The sequence below is a fragment of the Carassius gibelio genome, chromosome B23 (genome assembly GCF_023724105.1).
Source record: "Carassius gibelio isolate Cgi1373 ecotype wild population from Czech Republic chromosome B23, carGib1.2-hapl.c, whole genome shotgun sequence".
NCBI lineage: Eukaryota > Metazoa > Chordata > Actinopteri > Cypriniformes > Cyprinidae > Carassius > Carassius gibelio.
Window position 1 is genome coordinate 21,010,332 of NC_068418.1, and position 25,734 is coordinate 21,036,065.

The following is a 25,734-nucleotide window of genomic DNA, read 5'->3' on the forward strand; positions in this document are numbered from 1 at the left end:
TAGAAAGAAGCTGTCAAAGACTCAGTGTCACAGATCCTTTGAGTCTCACTTCACAAGACCTGTGTACTGGGGAAAACTCAGCATCTGGAATTCCAATGCACTTGTTTGGAGCGAAAATAAACAGAAGGTGAAAAGGGCACGTTCGCTTCAGTTTCTGTTGATTTTGAAAGTGCATTTATTCGTTATACAATACGACTGGGAGACCCAGAGTCACATTAAAGAGCTATTAATGCAGTTGTGCAACCGTTAACTCTCAACTCCTGTGTGTATGATACATGCATGATGTTCTCTCGCTGTCATAGTCTTTCCGTCTCTCCTTCTTTCTCATGCACAAGGTAATGCCACCGTCAGGGCGTTTAATGCATGCATCATGGCACTAATTGGCTCGTCAATAATAAATGAGAACGCTCACGTTCTCTACTCGTGTAGTAGAGTAGCAAACTGGAGCTCAATGCATCATGGGCAGTCAGGGGAGAGGAGACTGCCTCACCAGCACTCACTAGAGAACCGCGGCCCCAGGGCCCCCAGCGGCCCCCATACCGGCAGCAGCAGTGTCTGCCTGCCCTACATTGTATGTCCTCTCATTATCCCAGGGCTTATTCATCACTATATGGCAGGGATGCCCAGTGGGACAGGAAGATCACGGCGAACCGAGGACAGAACGTCCTCTAGTAAAGGACTCATGTGTGCAGTGATTTTGCACCTAATAGATGGTCATACGTTGATAAATGTCAGTTCTCCTCTGTCGAGTAAAGGTGGGTTTTGATGATCCGTGAAAGCATCAGACTTTTCTTCAATGTGCTGAAAAAATGTGACAGCGAGGGAGAGTGGCTGTACGTGTGCGCTTTAAAGTACGGGAACAGGAGCATGGAAAATTAACAATGTTATTTCAGGAAAGCTGACCTGTTTTAAAATACATAAATCATTACTTTAAATAGTAATGCAATCACATATGATCTCTAAGCATGCACCTGAATCACTCAAACTAGCTTATTAGCCTCCTTAAATGCAGCATGAATTGGCATTAGCAATCCATAATGCTCCATAATATGATATTTCTGAGTGAAACAGGATATTTAGTGAGATAATGTTACTTGAAATTGAATGAAATTATCATCGTCACTGTTCTGTTATACAACTGTGTAGAGGTATTTTGGAGTTGAAAAGGTATTTAAAATAGCAACACAAAATAGTTGTAAAATGTAATGTGATTTTATAATATATATATATATATATATATATATATATATATATATATATATATATATATATATATATAATTTATATTATATATATAGAATTTATATTATATATATATAGAATTTATATTATATATATATATATAGAATTTATATTATATATAAATATATTTAATACATAAACATAACATATTTTTCTGAAATATAATACATAAATGTGTGTCAATTTATTTATACATAATAAATATACACAGTACACACACATATATAATGTAAATGAAAACCTTTATTTTGGATGATTCATCGCGATTAATCGTTTGGCAGCACTAAGATTTCTGAATATGTACATAAAAATAAAATAATAAAACATAAAAAAATACAAATATCAATAATAAAATATAAATAAAAACAAAAACAATATAAAGCAATATGATTTATTTCTGAGTGTGAAAGAGTATTCGATAAAAAAAGATACAGATCAGAATGGAGTCAGACCAAGTTGGAGTCAGACGAGGCCTAAACAGCTATTTTGGCTATTGGTTAGGGTTACACAAACTAAAAACCGGCATGGCCTAAATAACGTAACCAAAGGAAGAAACATCCAGTAAGAAACTTAATAAGGTCAGTTTCCATTTCACAAAATTGAAGTTACTTGAAAACTGCATGACAGAATGGAAGTGCTACAGTCAAAGTATTTTGCATTTGTCATTTTCCACCTATTGTCAAAAGCCCTTGAATCTAATCAGACTGGCCGGGTCTGTTTAATTTGGATCACTTAGGTATTCGCTTACATGCAAATAAGGCTATTCCCCTCTAAGTTCACTGTAACCTTAGGAGATCAATGATTTAGTTATTGGCAAACTACCTAGTTTCCCCTTGGGATGACCTAGTCCAATGAAATGAAGCCCAGTGATATTTTATTGATTTTTTTTTTTCAACACACCATCCCATAGGCTTTTGAGTCACCTTATGAATCAAATGTTCTACTTATAAATAAGAGATGTAAATGAATTAGAAACTGTTTGCAGATTCGAATGTCAAGAGAATCTGTTGGCCAGAAATTGACATAAATGATACGGGCATGTTTATTTAGCTTTTTTGTTAATTATGCGTGCAGTTTTGACAGGACATTTCAAAAACTGCATCTGGATCTGATTATGGTCTAGTTAGATCACAGTTAAAAGTCATAAACATATGAAATCCTTTTCCTAGCACCTACAACAGCATGAAAATTAGAAATATAGGCCTACTCAAACTGACTGGATGTCAAAAGTAGCCAGATGTGGATCTTGTAATGTTTGTCAACAGTTTTATAGCCTTTTGCACGGTTAGATTTGAGTTCTCTAACAATGGACTACAAACAGGACGTTTAAACCTTTATAGCAGGAAGTCTTGTTTGCAGTTGACAGAATCACACTGGCTGGGCCTCCAACTGATCCTTAGCAATCCTTGCATGTGGCATTTAGGAAAGAAATGATGGTGAGTTATTCTTATTCTTTATACCTTGCTTGTGGCCTGTTGAGAATCATTTTGTTACATAATGTTCAAAAGAACTGGTTAATTGAGTTTGCATCTACCTATGAGCATAGCTAACAACATTGCCTAGATTGGCAGTGTTGTTATTTGAAATTTGATGTTAAATGCTGTTGGATCACTTGGATGCTGATTCATAATAAAGTTATGGGGTGACAGATGCTGTAAATCACTTTTAGATGGCAAAAATTCAATGCACATACCCATAAAAAATATATAGTTTATATAATGCTTTCAACTGTAAACTGGAACATTTAACTATTTAGATTTCGAAAATTGTTGACAATGTGCCTGTTCTCTAACTAGGTATGTTTAGGTATGCATTAAAAAATAATTGTTTCAAAATTATGATTATTTTGATATAGTGTATGTAAATGACTTTAATGAGAAACACTTCCTGAAGTGAAAGATCATGTGTGGGGAGTGGAGTATCTACTGAAGGTTTCTATCTGTTTTTATCTGAATATGTATGCTTTTGAATGTCCATTATGAAATGGCAGTGCTGTGTTTTGTAATGGTGTCCTCCATCTTAAACAATCATCAGCAGTTAGTTTGTGTTAGTGTTACTGGTTTCTATGACACATCGACAAAATAGCAGCCTGTGGTAAAATATATATTTAATCCTACACTTATACAGTTAGTATGACCTTGTATAAAATGAGAAGGAAGATGATGAATATTGCACCATGCACCATAGGTGTAATATATTATTCATGAAATTGATTTTCAACAAGAAAAAATCAGGTGGAAATGAAACTGCAATTATAGAACAACCCCATTGTGTTTTTAACATAAATACTGCATATTTGACTTAATTTCTTAGTGTGTACTGTATGTGAATTATGTTTCAGGGAAAATAAGAAAATGTGACTGTTGTAAATCAAACACAATACTTTTGCAACGATCAAAAAACTGAGGAAATCCATGTTTTATGTAGGGTAGCCTAAATCGTAGCATACTAAGGTTACAGGACTGAAATGTTCAAGGTGGTGTTGTTTTTGGTTGTTGGTTTTGCAGTGGATAAAGATTTGATCTGGCAACTTAATTTTGTTGGATCAAATCCGTCCATTTTTACTTTTTAGTTTTGAAAACTTTTTTTTAGGTTATATCCATTAGGGTGCTGACTGTAATTGGAGTATAATTCAGCGTTTTGTACCATGAAAAAGACTCTGCAAAGTTTCTGCAAGGATTTTTCTGGTTGTGAGAACCAAAAAAAGTCTTATTTTAACATGTCAATAGCAAGTTATTATTTGATACCAATCAATTATTATTAAAAGCAATCTTCTTTTCTCTTGGGATCAGTTTGGCGTTACCAGAAGTGATGACTTTCGATTCAGCGTGTGAGAGTGTTATTAACTCCGTAATCTGACCGATTGATAACGCCTGAGTTTGATGCAGGCCAATTTGCAAATCGGTTCTATTGATTCATTAAAAACAACCACTTTAAAGAACAATTAGCTTGTGAATCTGACAGTCATTAGCTCTGTGCTGTCAGAGAGCTTGTAGAAACCCAAATGATAGCTTCGGTATGTGTTGTGTCTTTGTGTGAGATCTAATGCAGGTCTTGTTTTTGTAACTGCTCTTGATTGGTTAACAGATTTATTCTTTTTTTTTCAGTTTGAGAGCATGTAAAGATAGTGAATTTCTACTGTATTTTTATATCTTTTTATATATATTAAAATGTGTCTGTCTTAAAAGTCAGTCTTTTTTATATCGAGGATGTGTTTCTATTTCTAAGCAGACAGAGACAGATGATGTGTTAAGGGAAGCCTTTGGGAATAAAACATCAACAATATGCTGAAACACAAAGAGCTTTTCTTTTTTTATAGGATTACAAACTACTGCTTCTTGTTAACTGTATTCAAGTTCAAGTCTGCTTTATTGTCAATTTCCACATGTACAGTACATACATACAGAGAATCGAAATTGCGTTACTCTCAGACCCCGGTGCATACAGTTAACATTTACATTAAAGCCTAAAAAAATAACTAGATCAAATATAAAAATGTAGAAACAACTATACAATAAGGGAATGATATAAAAAAAAGACATATAATAAAATTAAAAATAAAGTTAAATAAAGCAGCGCAAGGCAAATGACAGATATAGTGCAAATCAATGAAGTGAACAACAGTGCAGTTAAAAGATTTTTTAGTGCAAAAAAAATCACTTATTAAAAATATCTTAAGTCTGATTAAAGTGACAGGTGACCAAGAGCAGTTATTTTATTTAACTGACTGGTGAGGTAGTGGAATGACGTCAGTTCCATGCCGAATGAGGTAGTGAGCAGGACAATGCTTGCACAAGTGACTAGTTCATGCCATCATATAATAATTAATCTGTGTGGAGGGGGGGGTTCATAGTTCAATGGTGCCTGGGGAAGAAGAAGAGGGGAGGGGGGGGCAGGTTCGGGAGGGAGTTCAGCTTCCTGACAGCCTGGTATTTATGTGGCTTTAACAATGCTATGAATCTAATGTTGAGCTCATTTTGTAAAAATGCATCTCTTGAAACCGTGTCATGGTAGTTTGCTATTATGACTCATTGGGCGTTCACACTTTGACTGTTTAGTTTCTGTGCTGTTGATTGTTTTAGTTCATACTTGACTGCTATATGTGCACTCTGGTTTTGTAATCCACGCATGGAGAACAGTCATGGTTGGTGTGTGTGTGTGTATGTATGTATGTATGTGTATATATATATTAGGAGGAGCGCTAGCACTTTTAGCAATTTCTTGCGAGAAAGCCAGAATTTGTTGCACTATGTACTCTTATGTCTAGAGTAGTTTTTTTTTGTCATTCAGCATCAGAGTTCAGAAAAGCTGCAACAGTTGAGTGCATTAAAGGGCTGGCCACAATTTCAAGTCCATTGACTTCCATTCATACACGCGTGATTGTGGGAGACAGGAAACACAAGATCATGCAAATTTTGCTACATTCCTAGTTCAGGTTTGGTGAACTTTGACCTGAAAATTCATATCACATGAAGCTGTTTGAGCAGTAGAAGTTTTGCATGATGTCTAAGCTGAATTCAAAGAAAGTCGACTTTGAATCTGAAAAATTGCCGCATTGCTGTAAAGTCGAGTAGATGTTAAATCATGTCTTTTTAACAAGATGCCACAGAGTCTGATGTCATATTACAGTTTTTGCAGAGTGTGTAGAAATTTTGCATGCTCAAAGTCTAATGTGACTGTGACTTACGTGTCCAACATTACGCACATCATTTGTTTGGTTAATTAAAGACTAAGTCAGTTTTCCACCAGCTTTGTATTGTTAAAGTGTGGGTAGTGTAAGCAACAATGTGTATTATTTTTCTTGTTTATTTGACAGTAAAATACTACGTAATGACATACAATGCATCATCTGGTGGGCTTTGTACCACCCCAAAACTACAAATCATGCTTCAGCATTTTTGTATCCCAACTCACAGATAGTCTGATCGAGGCTGTGGGTATAGAAGTTTTCCTACCTTTTTTATTTATTTTTTTCTCTGTAGTCGTATAGCACCAGAAAAAGAAAATAAAAAACGCAAAGATAGCGGTACTCTCAAGCACTGATGTGGAAGAGAAGACATTGCTGAATAAAGTTGTTAATTTTGTTTTCATGGTGCACAGAAAGCATTCTCGTAGCTTTATAAGATTACAGTTGAATCAGTGAGGTCACATGGACTATTTTAAAGATGTCCTTACTATCTTTTTAGGCCTTGAACCTGGTAGTACATTTCTGTCTACGAAGGGTCAGAAAGCTCTCAGATTTCATCAAAAATATCTTAATTTGTTTTCTTAAGATGAACAAAGGTCTTTTAGGTTTGGAATGACATGAGGATAAGCAATGAATGATAGAATTCAAATTTTTGTGTGAGCTTTCCCTTTAAAACCCCATCTTGTCAGCTTTGAATAATTGTGATACACCTACAGTAATTTTAGTTATTTAATTTTTAGAATTGGTGATTTGAGGCAAAAAGAACAACAGCAAATAAATGAGCAAAGTCTCTTTATGCAAATGAACAGTGATGCAGTGTAGTAATACGAATGGGTCCAGAGACTCATATGTAGTATGAGTACTGTGCACAACATGCAAATTTTATAACAGACCGCTCAACTGATGTGACTCATGATTTGACTGGAATTTTAAATACAAATTTGAATAAAAAATGTAAAATAGCTATTAATATTTTCAAGAATATGGTGCCACTCGGAGCTTGGAAGACAACAATATTACATTGGTATTCGATCATCAAATAATGTCTGCATTCACAGTAGATATTTTTAAAGAATAAGAGTGTTCCATTCTAACCATATAGCTTCTGTTAGGGTTAAATTCTAGACCGACCAAATCTTTCTAAAGGCCTATGACCCTACAGTTGTTAATAGTTGTTGAAGGCAATGGTTTGAGCTGTTTCACTATTTTAATTTTAAAGTGGTTTTATGCGAATAGCTTTGAGTTTGGGCAGATCATGCTGATGAAGGAAGAGGTTTGACATCTGTGAAATGAACAGCTCCTGGCTCTCACTGACAACTTGTTCCTCATTAAAGGAACGGAGGTACACTTCAAAACTTTGTGAAATTTGGAGGATGGGGATATTTCACAGTTCAAAAAGGAAGACCAGTTACAGAATTCTGTGGTTACGGACTGAATGCTAAAGGTACAGTACCTAGCAATGCTAGTACAAACCCACTTAATAGTGAATAAACCGCATTCAAGGTCATGTAGACTATCAGGTATGAAAACCCCACTTACCATAAAATATAAATAAAATGAAATAATAAAAAAGCATCTCACTCTCACTTATACAATGTCACATAATCAAACATCTTTCACAACATAATTGCATAGCTACAGCGTTTAATAATAATAAAAAAAAAATAATAAAAATATTTTTCTGCTATTATACTAAGAAACTTACATATTTAATAACTTTGTAAATACTCTAATACAGCTGCAGTTAATCTAGAAAGGCTGAGAAATTCAAAACCATTTTGCAGAGAGACTTTAGATTTGTAGTTTGAACTTTCCAATTACAGACATCCTCGGGCAGTTAACTTGGCCAGTTTTGGTCAAACTTTCTGAAGGCGAAATGTGGGGGGGGGGGGGGGGGGGGCTCTGCACTATAAGGTTTGCAGATCATTAAGAATGAAAAGCACAATTACTGCATGCAGTTGAGGGCGTCTCTGGAGTTTAGAATGCCAGAGCATATGTCAGGCTTTCACAGGCTAAATGGTAACTATGCGCACCGCTTAATAAAAGCATTATCTGTAGTTTGGTAATAAGATCAGTCACACAGTCCCAGCTCTACTTTTTACACTGACTTTAGAGTCTGTTGTTGAACTAAAACAGCAATGGAGTAGACGCAGGGAGCACCAGCACTTTTCAAATTTGAATATACACAAAGAGAGCAAATTGTACAGTATCTTCAGGTAAATGACTTGGACAACAATGTTTTTTTTTAAGGAAAGTTTATTAAAACCACATTAAAATATAGTAAAAATCAATAGGCCTATGTTTGTATAAAATGTATTGAAGTTTTTCAAATTGTAAAATGCTGTAAAAAAACAAACGAACAAACAAAAAAACTACAAAATCATGCAAAACAATCTTGAACATCCCACATTTTGCTTTAAAAACATTCAGACCTTTTTTAAAATAAGAAACACCATGGCTCATGTAATATTGAGTTTTCATGGATAAAGATCAACATTTTGCTCATCATGTCAGGACATATTATTTCATAAAGTATCTTTAAATAAAGCAGCTAGCAATGAAGGGACAATGTTACGTGTGTTTCTATGGTTATCTCATCCTGATCTCGCACCTATTCACTTGTCATTTCCTTTGTGATTATGTGATTATAAGTTGTTAGATGTGAACGTAACATAGCCTTAGCAAAAAAGCAATAAATAAATAAAATTAAAAGGGGGGGGGGGGGGGGTTCATACCACGGCTTGTGATCTCTCTACACCTTTCACATGTGTTAAAAGGATTAACTGCAAACTTTTCTTTCTGATGGTTGTAAGTTTAACGCTCTGCTAGTATGGTGCTCTAATGACAGTTCTGACGGGGTTTGGGGAGTTTTAGTTGGTCAAGAGAGCCGAGGAACTTAGAACCCTGTGTTTGATATGCTTTAGAGGATGTGAGTGTGTCAGAGGCTTCTTAATGATGTATTTCTCAAAGCAAGTCCACACTCATCAGTGTCCCTCTTACTCACATGTCTCACTCCTGCAATTACAGGTACAGAAACGTCCTTTAATTTCATCTTTCATGCCAGCCTCTTTTATTTCTCTGGCACCCACATTGTATCTTAGAGTAACACTTCACCACCTTAATCAAGCCCACTAGATATGACCCACAATATTATATTAGACATTGCGAATAATAACAATGCGCTTCTTTTCTTTAGTTGTTCATGTATTCATTTGGCTAATAGAAAATGTGTGATATCAGGTTTTACATTTTACACCTCTCAAGCTAAAGATAGATTCTTTTTCAGACTCTAACTTCAGAAAGGTTAACAACAAAGGTCTGTAAAAGCATTGCCATGTCATGCATGTTGGCTCTTCACACATTATTCTTCACCACACAGCTAAAATCAACTAACTAGAGATTAAAAAAATACGACAAAAAGGACTTTTATTTGTGCATGTGTGTATACATTTGTCATGAGAACTTTCGGAGGGATTGGCATGGTTATGTACATGACAATGTTAATGTATTTGGTCTTGACAGAATAAATCTTCTACGCTGCTGCAGAGCAAGTACCAAGACTTGCTACTGCCAATACATCCACAACATACTGCTGTGAGCATGTAAGGAATACTGCTGCTGCAAATACTGTATACATGAAATAACCCCCATATAGCATACATGAATCACCTTGTAGCAGATCTATACAGGTGGAGCTGGGGAAGGTGGAGGGTTTCTGAAGCAAGCTGCAACAGCTACCAGTATAACTAGTCATATATTCGAATGTTAAACAGCAGGCTCATTGGCTTCCAATACAAGAGAGAACCAATCAGCTATGCCATGTGATAATTATGTCATTAGGTCAGACTGAGTTAGACCTATCGGACTGTGCCATCTAGAGTTTCATCTCTCTATATTTATACATATTTATAAACAGATTTCACCGTATACATAAAATATTTGCTAAAATGTTTTAAAGTCCATTTCTTTAAATACATTTTTATTAAAAAATAAACATATCTCCACAAATACATGTAGGAACATAACACATTTGAAAAGTAATCAAGTAAATCAATTTACAGTTCCAAAAAATAAGTAAATAAAATAAGATAAAATGAAAAAAATAAATAAAAATAAAGCATAATTTAAGTTACTTGAAAATTTGATATTCTCTTGCCCCTGAAATGTTATAGTATTATATTTCTTTTATATTATTATTATTTTATATTTATTTTTTATAATTATACATTTAAATACAACTATATAATTTATTTTAAGCTTCACTATTTACAAATATATATATATATATATATATATATATATATATATATAATAGGAAATGGTCCAGTAAGAGAATGTCTTTCAGAAGGACTTTAACAAATTCTTTGAATGCTTAAACAAATCATTGCCTCCATGAATTGATAATGCATGAAAATGACTGAAAGAACACCCATCCCTGGTATGCCTTCAATACATCCTGCATCTCTGAAAAATTAATGTGTTCTGAGTCATAAATCTATAAATCTGTAAAAGTTTTCCATAACCTCGCTCTCAGCCAAACATTGAGAATATATAGACTTGCTGTCTTCACGAAAGTGATTGTGATTGACAACCCACCCTATTACCAAACACTGCCTGCAGGAAGTGTCAGTCTTTAAGCTATACTCCCTGTTAGCAGGCAGGTCTCTGAGAGCACTAACAAAAACAATTCTTGAATGATGGCTTTCCATGACCGTAGCATGCTCTGAATAATAGAGCATTTTATAAGGAAATATAATGTGGTAATTGTATAACTATTCTGCATTCCTGCATTTTACAGTCTTTAGTGTGGGGTTGTTGGCCAATGCCTTCCTATTCATTCATCTGATTATCTCTTAATTTACTTTTACATATGAGTCAAGGCTTCAAATGTACATGTTTGGAAGGGAATACTACTTCTATACTAATACTATGCTTCATAGTATACTGCCTACTTGTTTTGAATGTAAAAAGGTTACATTTTAGCTGGTAAATGGTTAGTTATCCCCTGCATTTCAACATGCAAAGCTCTCCAAAACACTTAACACTAGTGACCTCTAATATAATATTACTGTATTTCAAACCCATAAGGCTATAGTTAATCTTCAAAACACCATTTCAGATCTTTTGAAAGTCAAGGTAACAAAAACCTCTAGTAAGTGCATTAAAGCATCATAAAACAAATACATACGAACCAAGCACTTTAATCCGTGTCTTGTAAATACAATCTCTTTATATAAAGCTAAAAGCTTAAAGCATTAGTTAACCCAAAAATGAAAATTAGCCCATAAATTACTCACCCTGAAGTATGACTTATATTAAAAATGTTCTTTGAGCTTTTAAGCTGTATAATGCCTATTTTGGCAGGTTTTGCATGCATCAGTCCAAAAGAAGTTAAATGAAAATCGCCCATCGATTAAAAAAAAGTCTCACACCACTTTAAGCAGTTTTTGTAAAAAAAAAAAAATCTATATTCAAAACATAATATTTCCTGTATCAAGCTACTTTTCCCCATGATTAGCAAGACCATTTACATGAATCATCATTTAGTTTAATGTTGACATCGTAATTATTATTGATGTCAATATAGCAACAGATGGTCAATTTGAGAATATTGCATAGTATACAGTATTTCTCACAGTACACCGTATACATAACTGTATTATTTGTTATTTCTTAAAAAGTAGAATAGAATGGTGTCTAAACAATGCATATGTGCCCAAATCACATCATGAGCAACCCAAACTTTGGCAAACTTTTTTAATTGAACTTGAGACAAATCCTCAAGTTTTCCAACTTGTTTTAAAGCTACTTTTTTAAGGCTTAAGATTGGTGAGTTGGAGTGGTGAGCTGAACGTGTGTGTGTGTGTGTGTGTGTGTGAATGTGTTTAAGGCAGAGATGGACAGAAAATAAAAGAGAACTAGACAGACAAAGAGAGTGAGAGGGGGCATGGAGAAGCCACCAGTGAATGTGCAATAGTAACCAGTGCAACGTGATCCAAATCACAGCTTCTCAGCAGTAGACTCCCTCTTTCTCTTCTCGTTTTTGTGGTTATTTGGCTGTCCACAGGAGTCATCGGAGCAGAGAAATTGCCTGTTATCTGGGGGGTCGATTTCTCATGCGCCCTTAAATTGCTTTGTATTGACACTCTGTCATCGTGTGGATCTTGCCGTTAGCCCCAACAATCTCTCCTCAGGTGTGTGTTGCACCCCTCCTTTAGACACAGAGTACGGTGCGTGTGTGAGTGAGTGAGTAACTAATGCATGTCTAATAGGCTTTAACCTGATTGTGTATCGTTTATAGGGGTGCTTGGCCTGCTGTGATGAGGTGCATGAGCCATTGGCCCACGAGAAGTTGGCGTGGGTTTCTGAAATCCATACGAGCTGTTTGGTACACTTTGGTGTCCAGTTTTTTTGGATTGTGAAAACTATTATATTACCTAAAATTAACTTGGCATGAAAAGTAGGTGTTAACATCAGATTTATTTATCATTCTCATGCAAGTTGTTCAATTTTTACACTTGGCATGAAAATAGCTAGTAGTTAACATAAATTTATGCATCTTTCTCATTCAATCTGCTAAATATTTTTCCTGAAGCTTGTTTGCACAACCATTTCATTTCAGTTCACTGCAGTCAGAGCGGCATGTTTGGCTTGCTAATGTTAAAAGGCTTCTTTTGTGCTCAAATACACACCAGCTACATCGCAAAGTGACAAACCTTGTGAAGATGTAAGCGGTCTCAAGGACAGAGATGAATAATACTGTTTGCATTGTCTGCTTTTGAACATCTTTGTTTCATCACTTGCTCATGACTAGGCTGGTGAAAGAACATTTTTGCCTATGAATTTTGTTTAATTGTAAACATAAGATGATTGTCATAGCAAATAAAGCACAATGATAGCGAATAAAGCACAATGATAAAGCACTTATTCAGACTTGCATATACAGTAATAAACTATATTTTTGTATTATCTGAAGTATAGTGCATGTTGTGGTGGTTGCTAAGTGTAATGGCTGGTTTTAGGTGGTTACATAATATCCCTAGTCAAAAAGTCTCCATACACACTCAGAAAAATAGCTGTCACTGGGGTGGTAACCTATAAAAAAGGTACTGATATTTACCTTTAAGGTAACAATTTGGTGTAAATAAGGTACAAAGGTGCATCTTTTCGTATAAAGGTGTGATCACATTATCAACATTTCATGTCCTGTGGAAGACATTGTCAATAGTATTGATTTTATGAAGCACTGCTCAAACTGAAGTCTCGTTCAAACCTTTCTGTTAGTCAAGCAGAGAGTTCACACGATGAGCTAAATCTATGTGGTTTTCACCTGCAGTGAATGTGACTGCACCTCAAGTCTAGAGGTTTTTAGACCTGTTTTGTGGTTTTCCTAGTAAAAATCATTCTAAAAAGTAATGGCACACCGCTTTGAGGTATCATTCTTATCCGTTGCATGAGCAATACGGGATGAGTTACGCTCTAAAGTTTAATATACTTAGGATTAGGAGTTCATTCAAATCCCCAAAACACAAAGTGTTAGGTAATAGTGATGCTTGCTTTAGCAAGCCTTATTAATTAAAATATTATTCTTTTATTTTTGCAATTGATCGGTTGAGAATCCAGGGATTATCTAAGACAGCTATTCAGCTGTACGTCAAAACTGCCCAGGGCTTTCACAACTTGATTCTACTAGAGTCTTAAAAACTCCATGCAGCGGTTTATTACTTTTCCAAGGACTTTCATGTAAATGCCTCTCAATATGTTTTTGGTTTGGGGCATTCTTGCATCTGTCAAACATTATACTGTGAGGCTCACTTCACGGATTTCTTTGCTCTTGGATTAATTAATGGGCATCTGTATCACATACCAAGGCCGACAGGGCTGTTTCTAATTATTGTGTCTATTAAAAATGCATTAAAAAGCTTGCGATTATTTAGGTAGTCATGTAAAAACAGTACATTTCTGGAAGATTGGTGGACTGTTGCACAACAGGGCTAGCAACTACCATTGCGCTTTTGCGAAAGTTCCTTTGTGTTGCGCACTGCCGTCTGGGATTTAAAACCAAGTTGAAGAATAGGTGCTGTAAAGAGAGATGGAGTCCCAGGTGGATGCCGCAGTTCTCCCAGTGGGAGAGTCTGGAGAAAACCAAAGATGGCTGGAGCCAATTGGAGCGAATTGATCCCTCTTGCGTGGGCTCCATGCCAGCCTCCTGTGTTTTCTTTCTCCCTCTCACATTAACATACCAAATAAGCTGCCGTTTCTCTTAGTATGCCAGCTTTTATTTGTCACCCCTGGTATAATACAACACCCGTGTCCCTTAGCACACAGCATGAGGTTTCCCCGCTGAGCCAACCGACTCTGTGTGTGCGTCTGAGAAAGCAAGTGAAAAGATATCCATTGAGTATGACACACAAAGGGTGTTTCTCTGCAGGTAGAGGAGGAGATCTTAATAAGTGCCTGCATGTGAGAGTATGAGCTTGTTTACACACGAAGTGTCTATTTGTGTTGGCAGGTGTATCCAGTTCAAGGAAATTCACAAATGAGGTTCTTATATACTCTATTTGTCCTAGTTGACAATGAAATGAAATGGGAACAACATGGGGAAACTTGAGACTAAGGGGGACATTTAAACCTTTTTAAGTTTTTACTGTTAATTTACATAAATATTGAAGGTGCAAGTTTTTGAAAAGTATGCGTTTATCATCTCTGTGTCAACTACAGAACAATGTGTGAAATCGACTACTTTAATTACTTTTAGATTTCTTTCTTTTCACTCAGAATGCTGACTTATAGCCATATATAGCTCTTCTTTCAATATCTGTCTTGTGTATTACTTGTTTTACGTACTCATACATCTGCATGACCTTACATTGCTAAAGCCATTCAGAAAGTAATAAAAGCATCAGCCTACCACAATAATTCTGCCCTTCTCCAGAACAAGCTGCCAATTCAAATTAAAGAACAAAGCAGTGCTGTGGGCGACTATATGAATAAGAGAAAAGAAGTGGTATGATTTGAAATGATAAAATGAAAGAATCTTGCTGCAAAGAAAACGGTCGAGTACGAGGAAGGCCAGCCTTGGCTGAGACGCAACTCTATTTGTAAAGGTCAACATCTTTAGTAGGAGGAAAACTTCCCTGCGGCTCTCTCCTCCCAAGAGCCAGGGAAATATTTAGAGAAATTCAAACGGTGCTTATTATTTGCATGGAGCGTCGTGTTTAACTATTCCCGACAGGTTCTCGGTGATGTGAGTCACCACCCCCTCCTTCCGTATACAGTCTTGGCTGCTGCACTCAAAAGGCAATGCTGTGTAGCACTAAAGCTAGGTGTTAAACGGCTAGGCTGCTGCTACAGCTGTCCCACTCCTCTCCGTTTGGTCTGTTGGGCTGTGCAAGCTGGTGACAGTCTAATAGGAGATCAGACTGAGGTGTTACAGCTGGTGTTATGGCGGAACTCTGAAAGTTGTTTGCAATTTTGCTTGACGTTGCCTCCCGAGACTCAAAACGAGTATCATTTTTCCTGTCAAGAAATTCAGGGACAAATCCGCACAAAGACAGTAAGTAGACATATAAGAGGAAGCTGGAAAACAGGAATGCAAGCAAGAAGTAAGACGCTAAATAAGATGACATGGCAGCTTTGAGTCTCTTCGTGCGGCAGATGTGTACTTTCCCTGCTGAAAACACCCGTTTAAGTGGTCACCAGCATATGTTGTGTTTTGGATGCTGGTTTCTTGCAAGGGTTGCCATTGTTTGGTGTTCTTGCCTTTGTAGTTTTTAATCAGCTTAATCAGTAAGGTACCCTTTATTTCAGCTTGGCTCACATAGCAGTGGTATAAGGTTGGAACTGCATTGAAGCTCCTTCCTGTCAAGAATCACTCACTTGGAGAGAAAAAGCCAGTTAGATTGGCTCGTTGAGAGACCAACCACAGTTTTTCCTCATGTAAACTATGGCAACAGTTTGGATGACAGTCACTGTATTGAAATGCATTTTCAAAAGAACAAATTTACACATTGCTGTATGTGGGATATTTATTGAAATAAACTAGATATGATTCACAGTTACACTTACTAGTCTTACACCAAAGGAAAAAAAAACAACAACAACAATTGGTTTTCCAATTGGTTAGGTTTATTTGGAAATGATTGCTTTATTTTACCCATTCAAAGGACCAAGAAAAAGATCCCAGTTCGGCACATAAACCTAGCACGATATAGACTAAAGGTAGGGGGATATTTGTGTCTATGGTCTGCTGCGCAATGGTCTTTTGTGATTGGCCATAATACCTGCAGACTGCAGCCAATGGAAATGTTTCTCTATAGTGCGCGTAATCCTCACAGCACAGATTGTGAAAGCTGACTGCAGTTTTAGTTATTCATTATAACAAAGTAAAGAGATGATGTAAATTAATAGATTCAGTATGCAGTGCAGAGAGCATCTGTGATTTAAAACAGAAGTTTGTGTGACTGCGATGAACTAAGACGACTGACAGAATATTAAGGATTATGAAGGGAGTTTGCAAATGTGAAATTTAATTTATACAACAGTTTTATAAAATTTGTATTTTATACATAAGTAACTAAATATTAAGTGACTTACATTTTTGGAAAACTGTTGTCTTATTGTGCTCTATTTCCTCAACTAAAATAATTTCATAAAAATCACAGCTGAGCTGCTGCGTATCTTAAAGCAAACACAGCGCTGTTTAATTTATGAATGAATCTGTGTTTTTAAACAAATCTAGTGAGTCATAAAGAGATTCACTTGCTTCGTTCCTAAATCAACCAGCTATTTGAACGAATCAATTGAATGAACGATTCAGTGACAAAGACCGTGACTTACTGCCACCTACTGGTGGTTTAAATTTCATTTTAAAGTATAAATTGAGTCATTTTCAGTGTAATATTTATATCTTCAAAACTTTATTTAAAATATTTATTTATTAAAATAAAATAAATTTCATAACAAGAATGTTAAAGTCTATAATGCCACATCTGTGCTCTTCTGTGTGGTGCGAAGATGAATTGTTGATGCTGACTTCATTTGACTAGTAGGACATTTGACTTATGCTTCCTGATTGCATCATGCTTTAAACATATTGTTTTACTTGTAAATTTTGATAAGTTTATAATTCTAAATATTTTGGCAAAAAAGATGGCATGCATTTAATAAACTAAGTCATTACAAAGGCTTTACATTTTATAAATATATATCATATATCACTTCATAATAGGAAGGTTAATTTCTGTTTCATTCATTCCTTAGGTGGTGTTCTCACTTTTAAAGTGCTCCTGAAAAGAAATGTTATGTTTTTTTTAACTAATTGCAAATGTTTATGCAGTGTAAAGTATTAAATATAATCTACAAATCATATAAACATCAAATCAATACTGTAACACTAAATAAGAAGTGTTTTGAGGGCTTAGCTAAACAGACCGATTTGAGATAATTACTAATAATTCATATTTTTTATTCATATTTCATTTCACTTATCAATCAATTTTTTGGTAACACTTTATTTTGATAGTCCACTTTAGACATTCTACTAGCAGTAAGTAACTTTGCAACTACATGTCAACTCGCAGTTAGTAGAGTATTAGTAGACTGTCTGCTTAATATCTTCTAACACTTTCTTTGTCAACTTATTATCAACTTATACTAATCAAAAACCTACCCCTAACACTAACCCTAAACCTACCCTAACAGTCTACTCTGAAAGATAGTAGACATGTAGTTGCAAATTTCTGAGATGTAGTTGATATGTAGTTGACATGTAGTTACAAAGTTACTTCTAGTCAGTACAATGTCTAAAGTGGACTATCGAAATAAAGTGTAACCAATTTTTTATTTTTATTTTACACCATATGGCTACTACTGTCATTGTTGTTTGTTTTAATTATTAATTGTATTATTATATTCTAATTAGTTTGCCTTCCTGAAACACGAGTGTGAAGGTAATTTTGACTGTGACAGTATACCGCAAATAAAAAGAGGATTGAGTACAAGTCAATTCACAAGTTTTCTTAGTTAAGAAACATGCGTTGGAGCTCTTAAAGAGCCAGTAAGATAAAAATTCTAAGCTTCCTATCACTGTTTATAAGTCCTGTACAAGAGGTTTAAATCCATCCAAGGTTAAAAAACATTGTAATTTTGTCAAAATATAATTTTAAAATGACCTCAATTCTCAGAGATCCCCAAACGGGTCGCGCGAAGCTGTTCAAAAGATTACGATACGACGTTCATACGATGTTCTGATTGGTCAACTGACATAGTCAGTTTTGATTGGTTGTTCCGCACACAACTTCATGGTAAACAATGTCTTAGCATCTTTTTGGGGTGAATTATGTCTTATTCCTCTCATCACGAAGCAAACAGTAAAATAAAAAACTTGAACAGTTTCGCAGCTTTTTCTTCTGTGTGTGTATTCAAGCCGCGCGCTTCAGTTTGAATCTGAATAGCGCGTTCAATGCGGGGGCGTGGTCACATTAGATATAATGAAGGGAGACGTGAAAAACAGACATTGTTTTCATATGAATTACTTTATCACAGAATATCTGTTAGCAGCACTTGTTTATTTTTAAAGAAGACATGTCAAGCTTTCTATAGATATCTCTCTCATGTCTCTTCGTTGAGTATTCACGGAGTTACACTTCATTTTAATGACGTGTTTGTAAATGAAGATCAGCGCAGACAAAGGCTGCAGACAGCACACAAACTGATACGTTCGGGAGAAAACAAACACTTAACTTCATAATCATACTTCGCATTGTGATTCGGAGATGCTTGTTGGTCCAAATAAAGTTGGTAATGAACCCTCTTTTATGGCCAAAAAAGGTCAGAGTTCCGTTTCTCCCAAGACGGTAGGTGGAGATTATTATGCAAAGTGTTCCTAGTGACGTACATAGAGATGGGCAATAGATTTGAAATCTATAACGACTCGTTTCAGCGATTCAGAGTCTACTCCTTACTTTAGAAGCCAATAACTTTATAAATCGTGTACTTTTTGGTTTAATTACTTTGCACATTGTTTACACTGATGGTCAGCTACATCATACACTGTAATACAGGTAATTTTTGATTTCCCATCTGTGTGTATCTTTAATTGTAAACTTAAATCTTTTCTTTCTTTCTTTCTTTCTTTCTTTCTTTCTTTCTTTCTTTCTTTCTTTCTTTCTTTCTTTCTTTTTCTTTTTTATATCACAGCAAATATCATATTGTGGACTTCAAGTTGCCATATTGTATCATGAGATTTTGATACATCCCTATTAATTGTTTGTGGCTGTGTGTGTGTATTTATATAATAATAATAAAAATAGCACCATATAATATTCAACATTTGAAGTGGATCAAAAAAAGTGAATCAAAGTTGTCGTAAGACAAGAACGCCACCTTGATGAAAGGCTTTGATCCATATATGGGTGCTGCTAATTTTTCTTCTTCTTCTGTCTTTATATTGGTCAGAAAGATGGTTAGACATGTTGATATTACAGTCTGTACATGCATCTGCTGTTTTTTATGTACCAGTATATATTTATATCTGTATGTATAGTGCTATATGCATCATATGTCCAGTAAATATACTTTTGGCTGTGACGGTGTTGCTTGACTATCTTTACAGGGCAAGTTTAACTGAAAACACTATGGATATATTGGTCCAACAGCAAGACAAGCACTTGCCGGCCTTTTGATCAGGGTTGTACTTTACACACTCTCCTAGAAAACTAGATTGGTGCAATCATTTTGTTAGCAATCACTTGACACTCTCAGCTGATAATGAAATGTTCCCTCTCTCGAGAACACGTTCAAAACGATGGTTCTTTGACCTGGGAATTGTATTAAATGTGCTTTTGCTTATGCATATACGCTGCCACTGCATAAAGTTTCCACATTACCTCTTGAGGACTGGAAGTCATAGCCTGCTGAAGGATCTTTAGCTCCCTACAGAGCTCCAGAGACAAGCTGAGCTGGACTTATCAGCCGCCTCGCAGAGCATTGTGCACTGGGAGAGATGACAGAGAGAGACTTCCTCTTGCATTAATGAATCCAGTCAGACGGGATCTTAAGGGACCTAAAGACTCTCAGGCACCTAGGGGACAGGAGTGGTTTGGCATTTTAAGAGCCAGAGAATGATTTGTACGCAGGATGTTCAGCTTATTTCCTACAAGGCTGTACGGCGTAATGCGGGGTCGCTTATCTGAACTTCCCAGTAAGAACGGAATAGTATTTAAAACGGAACAAAGGTGGTTGTAACAGGTAAATAAGAGCAAATACTTGTCGAATGGCAGAAAAAGTTAAAACCCAAGTGCTCTCTGAACTTCTTTAGCCTTTTGTTGTAACTAAGCAACTTCAAAGCAGCTGTGAGCTGTGAAAATCAGCCGTTAAAATTTCCGTTTACACTGAGCTCCTCGGAGCGATCAACCTTTCTGTGGTAATTATTTGCAGCGTGATGAACTTGAGGGGTTGTTTCTTACCTGTTATATGCAGTGATCAAAGAGAGCGTAAGAAAGTGACTTTTCCACACAGCTCAATGTGCCAGAAGCCTGTACGAGCATCTGCTTCTGTGGGGTTTTGAGAGCCGGAGCTCCAGCTCGGAGTAAACATGATAGCGAGGCTCCAGCCTGACTTACCCAGAGCTGTCTGACAACACCGGTGTATTTAGGGCTTGTTAGCTGATAGAACCTTTTCTTATAAGTGAAAGAGATGCTAATTATGCGGTCACAGCAACTGAGACGTGTGACCTCAGGATATTTATTTTGAATTGAGAAAGTATTCAACTCATTATTAGCTTCAATGATTGTGTAAAGGTTCACAGTTAAAAATGGAAGTAAACTGGGCTGTTATGTGGCGAGCTGTGGTACAGCTGGAGTTTAAATCTGGCTTGCAACTTTCCTTCCACTGTTCATCAAAATTATTATGTGTCTGTCTGTCATTCGTTCTATCCACCCATCTGTCTGTCTGTACTGTATGTGTGTCTGTCTGTCAATCCCTTTCTGACATTCTATACATCTGTCTGACATTCTCTGTTCATCCATCTTTGTTTATCCATTCATCTGTCTGATGTTTCTCTGTCAGTCTATCCCATCCATCTGTCTGTCATTCGTTTTAACCCCGCATCTATCCATCTGTATGTCTGTCTGACATTCCATCTGTCTGTCAGTTTTTTTGTTCTGTCCATCCGTCTGTCCAACATTCTATCTGTATATCCGTCTGTCAGTTGCTTTCTGATGTTCTATCCATCTGTTTGTCTGTCTGATGTTCAATCTGTGAATTCATCTGTCTGTCTGATGTTGTCTATCCGTGTATCTGCATTCTGTCTGTCCATCTATTGGTCAACCTGTCTGTTGGTCATTCTGTCCGTCCATCCTATTGTCTGTCTGTTCTATCCATCTGTCTGATGATCTATCTGTCTGTATGTCTATCCATCTTGTCTGTCATTGTGTCTTACTGTCCGTTATTTGGGGAAGTCTTGGCCCTTAGTGATTAGAGAGTTTGACTCGTAACCCTAAGGTTGTGGGTTCGAGTCTCGGGCCGGCAATACCATGACTTTGAGCAAGGCATCGAACCCCCAACTGTTCCCCGGGGCGCCACAGCAGAAATGGCTGCCCACTGCTCCGGGAGTGTGTTCACAGTGTGTGTGTGTTCACTGCTCTGTGTGTGTGCACTTCGGATGGGTTAAATGCAGAGCACGAATTCTAAGTATGGGTCACCATACTTGGCTAAATGTCACTTCACTTCATTCTGTCCATCTGTCATTCCATCTGTCCTTGTATCTGTATTACCTTCCCTCCATCTGTCTATCATTCTGTCTATATATCATTCTATTTGTCCTTGTGATGAATGTGCAAAGCTCTACTCTGCTAAGGTGCTTTAAGTGGTTGTCTGGGTGTTTGCAGTTGCTAGGATGTTCTGATTTGTTGCTAAGGGTTCGGCTGCCTACTCAAATCAAACACCAAGTGTCTGTGATATTCCTTATTCCTTTAGTTAAAACTTTTTGTTATATAAAAGTGAATTAATTTCTTCATTTTCCCACCTAAAAATTAATTTCAGGGAAGGCTATTATTGATAAAGTTGAAAAGCAAATTAAATATTAAGCAATTATTTGAATCATTTTAATGTGTGATTTCTTTTTTCTTTTAGATATAGTTTTGCTATATTTATTTCAGTCAAAGAAATCTTTGCTAATGAAAACTTGTTTATTTCAAATTTGATGACACACTTCTCAATTTGCACAGGGAGGATATTGATTCAAATTGGACTCAAGCGAGGTCAGATGTGACAAAAACAAGTCAGACTGGTTTGAACCCGAGGCTCAGCGCCCGTGGAAATGTATTTAATTAATCTCTATCAGTATGTCTTTTATTTAATATTTACAGGAAGGAAAACTGCAATACCCACTTTGTTGTGAATGCAAATATAAATGTTTTATCTCATGAATATGTTTTCTCTCCATACTGTTTATTCATGCATTTATTCATCCATTTTTCACGCTTATGAATCTGCAGAGACCTTGTTGCCGGCATTGCATTGTGAGAGTACTGCAGAGATGGATACACAGAGCGCTCATGATAAATGTATGCACCTTTGTCGCCCTACAGAGAGAGTCTCACCTCTGTGCTGTAGATGAACAATGAGAACTTGTTGGTGTTAGAAATTACTCCACTACAGAGAGACGATATGGGGAAAAGTGGCATTTATTTAAAATGCAAACTGTACATGCTCTTTATTAAGTGTACCGTTCAACGTGGAGTGCAGCTCTTGGCAAAAATCACTCTAAACCCAACACTGGCATCTTTGTTCATTGTGCTGAAAGTTGGAAAGGCTCCTTTTGTTGAACTTGGAAGTAATACGGATGAGATCATTGTGGTCTAATGTGTTTGAAAACTTTCCTATGCATGTCATATTTTCATTTTAGAAAGAATTCACATCAAAACCCCAGAAAGTGACAGTCAGAACCTAGTTCGGAACTTGTAATTAATTTAGCAGTATTCAACCTGTATGGTCCTGACTCTCGCAGTGGCAATGACAGAAGCGAATTCACTTTGGTTTTAGACTAAGAAGCGAGGCTTTTGAACTCAGTCAATTATAGAGGCGTTAACGCAAACTTTTTCCCACTGTGTGTACTTCCTCTGTCCTCGTTTCAGATTTTTTTCAGAACTACCTTTTGCTATAGTTTTTTTAAACGAGTGCTTAAAAGACCATACTTTTCCTCTTTCCAAGCACACCTCTTTATCCTCATTTTTTCTCACCTGTGACTTTCGAAATGAAACCATGCAATTACGAAACATTACATTCACCACCAAATCACAAATTCTCTGGGCATTTAAAAGGAATAAGCCATCAAATTCAGAGACTATATTTATTCTGTGACCTCCCTGTCTTTGTGAGAAAGTGTAAAATTGCCATTTCCAGTTGGATTAAAGATCAGAATTTCTTAATAAATAAGACTCTTTGAACAGCTTTTGGGGCTTTTTTTTCCCCCTCTCTCTCTTTAAACATCACATTGAGGTGGCAAAAAATGCTTTTAAAATGGTAGATCTCAGAGCAGTCATGGCAACAGGAAGTAGCACCAAGTGCCACAATCTGTGATTTATCCGTGGAGCGGAACGCTTGCCTTTTTCATTCCATCTGACATAAAAATAAAGGCAGAGGGAAAAACAGAAAAAAATGTAGAGGGGTCCAAAAGTCTGAAAGCATCATAAGGGATGCAAAATCCAATTAAAGAACGTTTTTTAACATCAGGTATCATGAAGAAATTACTTTTAAAGTATTTAATGTTCTTGGTTTTGTTATATATACTAAAACATTTGGAAATGGATACGTTGTAGTAATTTGTACTAACATGAAAGTGTGGCAAATTATTAATTGTTGGTTAATAATACCAAATGCATTATCTAATGTGAAAATATAATATATAAGTGACCTGCCTTAATTACAAGTTGACATTTTTAAATGTATCTTACCGGGTGAAATATTTTTTATTTTTGTATAAACCAAGTATATATTAATTAATATAATCATTTTTATTGTATTTTTTGTTTATTTGTGTGTGTGTGTGTGTGTGTGTGCATATATGTGTATATATATATATATATATATATATATATATATATATATATATATATATATATATATATATATATATATATATATATAAATATATATATATATATATATATATATATATATATATATATATATATATATATATATATATATATATATATATATATACAGTTCAAGAAGCATTGTTATTAGAAATATTAGAAAATATCTCTCTTTTTTTCCTTTTTTCATGAATATTTCTTATACATCTGATATGGAATGAATGAATTAATTAATTAATTAAAATTGTATGAAATTCCTTTATGAGCTTTTATTATTATAATTATCTATATATTTCTAAGTCACTGATTAAATGCTCCAGTGCCTTCATATGCTCAATGTCACAAAAGGTCAACGTGTTATATAAGCTGCACATTTTTTTCGTAGCCAAGACTTTAAGGCATATGTCTACACTGTAAAAATTATTATTCGCTGTTGTAAATAAAACAAATATTTCTTGAGTATGTTTAACAAGAAAACAGGAACTTCAGATTGAACTTTTCAAACAGAACTTTCTAATTCAAAATTTTACATTTAATGCAATGTGCTACTTGCCATTTCATGTGTTACGTGACCATTGTTTTAACAGTTTTTTTTTTCTTCAGTGCATACAGAAATTGACAACTTGCCCTGGTCTTGTGCAAACTCTCATGCCAATGTGTGATTGGTATTAAGAGCATCACTTTGAGCAAAATTTCACTTGTTACATTACTCATTGTCAGAGGTGCGGCTTGTATGTGTTTGTGTTTATTAATCATTGTATGTTGTCTCTGGCAGCATGGGATTGTGTGCGAGCATTTGCGCAGATGGACAGAAGGACAGGGCAGGTGGGGCGCTAGACATACAGATGGGACGCGCATACCCACAGCCTGCCTTGTCACGAAGCTATTATCCCCTAAGTCCTTTGACGCACACAGGTTTTTGCTCTTCCTAGGCCTAAATGACTACAAACTGCATTTTTTGTAGATGAACCTCTGCCTGTTGACAAGCGGGCGGCACTGTAAGGCTCGCAGCCAAAACATAAAAGCAATTCTAATGAAGACTTCCTTTAATGAACACACTCTCATTTAGCCGCAGCTCAGCAGGTAAAAGAAAACAAAACGAGACACGGGCTGAACCTTTGCCGTTTAAAGCGGTAGTCTTTGAGGTGGTTGCACATGTGTAGGACTGCAGGCAAACACATCTAGCCGCTGTGTGACAGCAATTACTGTATGTTTTTCTCTCTCGGGCTTCTGCCCGGCCTTTGCAGGGCACTTGTGTGCGAGTGAAGACGAGTGATGGAGATGAACTATCTTTACTGGAAAGGTTGGCGGATGTGCATCAGCATGAAAAAAAAAAAACACAATTCAGGGTATGTCTCCACACCTCCTCCGCATGCTAGAAAAACACCATCTCCTGTATATGTTGCATGAAATTCCGTCTTTTTCCTTGAATAAAACCGAGTTGGGGTGGGGGCTTGTCTCCGAGACCTCCCTGGGGTGTGTTGCCGTGGAAACGGCCCCAGGTAAATCAGTCTCCTGAAGGTGGTTTCTTGTGGTTCCATTCCGCTTCAATAAGCCAGAGACTGTGTATTTCTCCCAGCGTGGGAAACGGAACAGGCTAAATGAAGTCGACAGTCAAAGGCCCCAGGGAAGCCCACAGGCAGACTTGTGTACCAAACTCATTGGGCTGATCAGCTAAACGCACTCCATTAAGGTTGGTCTCAT

At 36.2% G+C, this 25,734-nt stretch overlaps 1 long non-coding RNA gene across 2 annotated transcripts in view; it reads left to right on the plus strand.

Moving 5' to 3' along the window:
• The first annotated feature begins 2,432 nt into the window (after positions 1-2,432).
• Positions 2,433-25,734, plus strand: part of LOC128012025 (uncharacterized) — a 45,577-nt gene continuing 22,275 nt past the window's right edge. Inside the window, exons 1-2 of one of the 2 annotated variants that reach the window (XR_008182690.1) lie at positions 2,433-2,678; positions 25,278-25,379. This is a non-coding gene — a long non-coding RNA (uncharacterized LOC128012025). The remainder of the gene's footprint in view (positions 2,679-25,277; positions 25,380-25,734) is intronic. The other variant, XR_008182689.1, reaches the window with a different exon arrangement.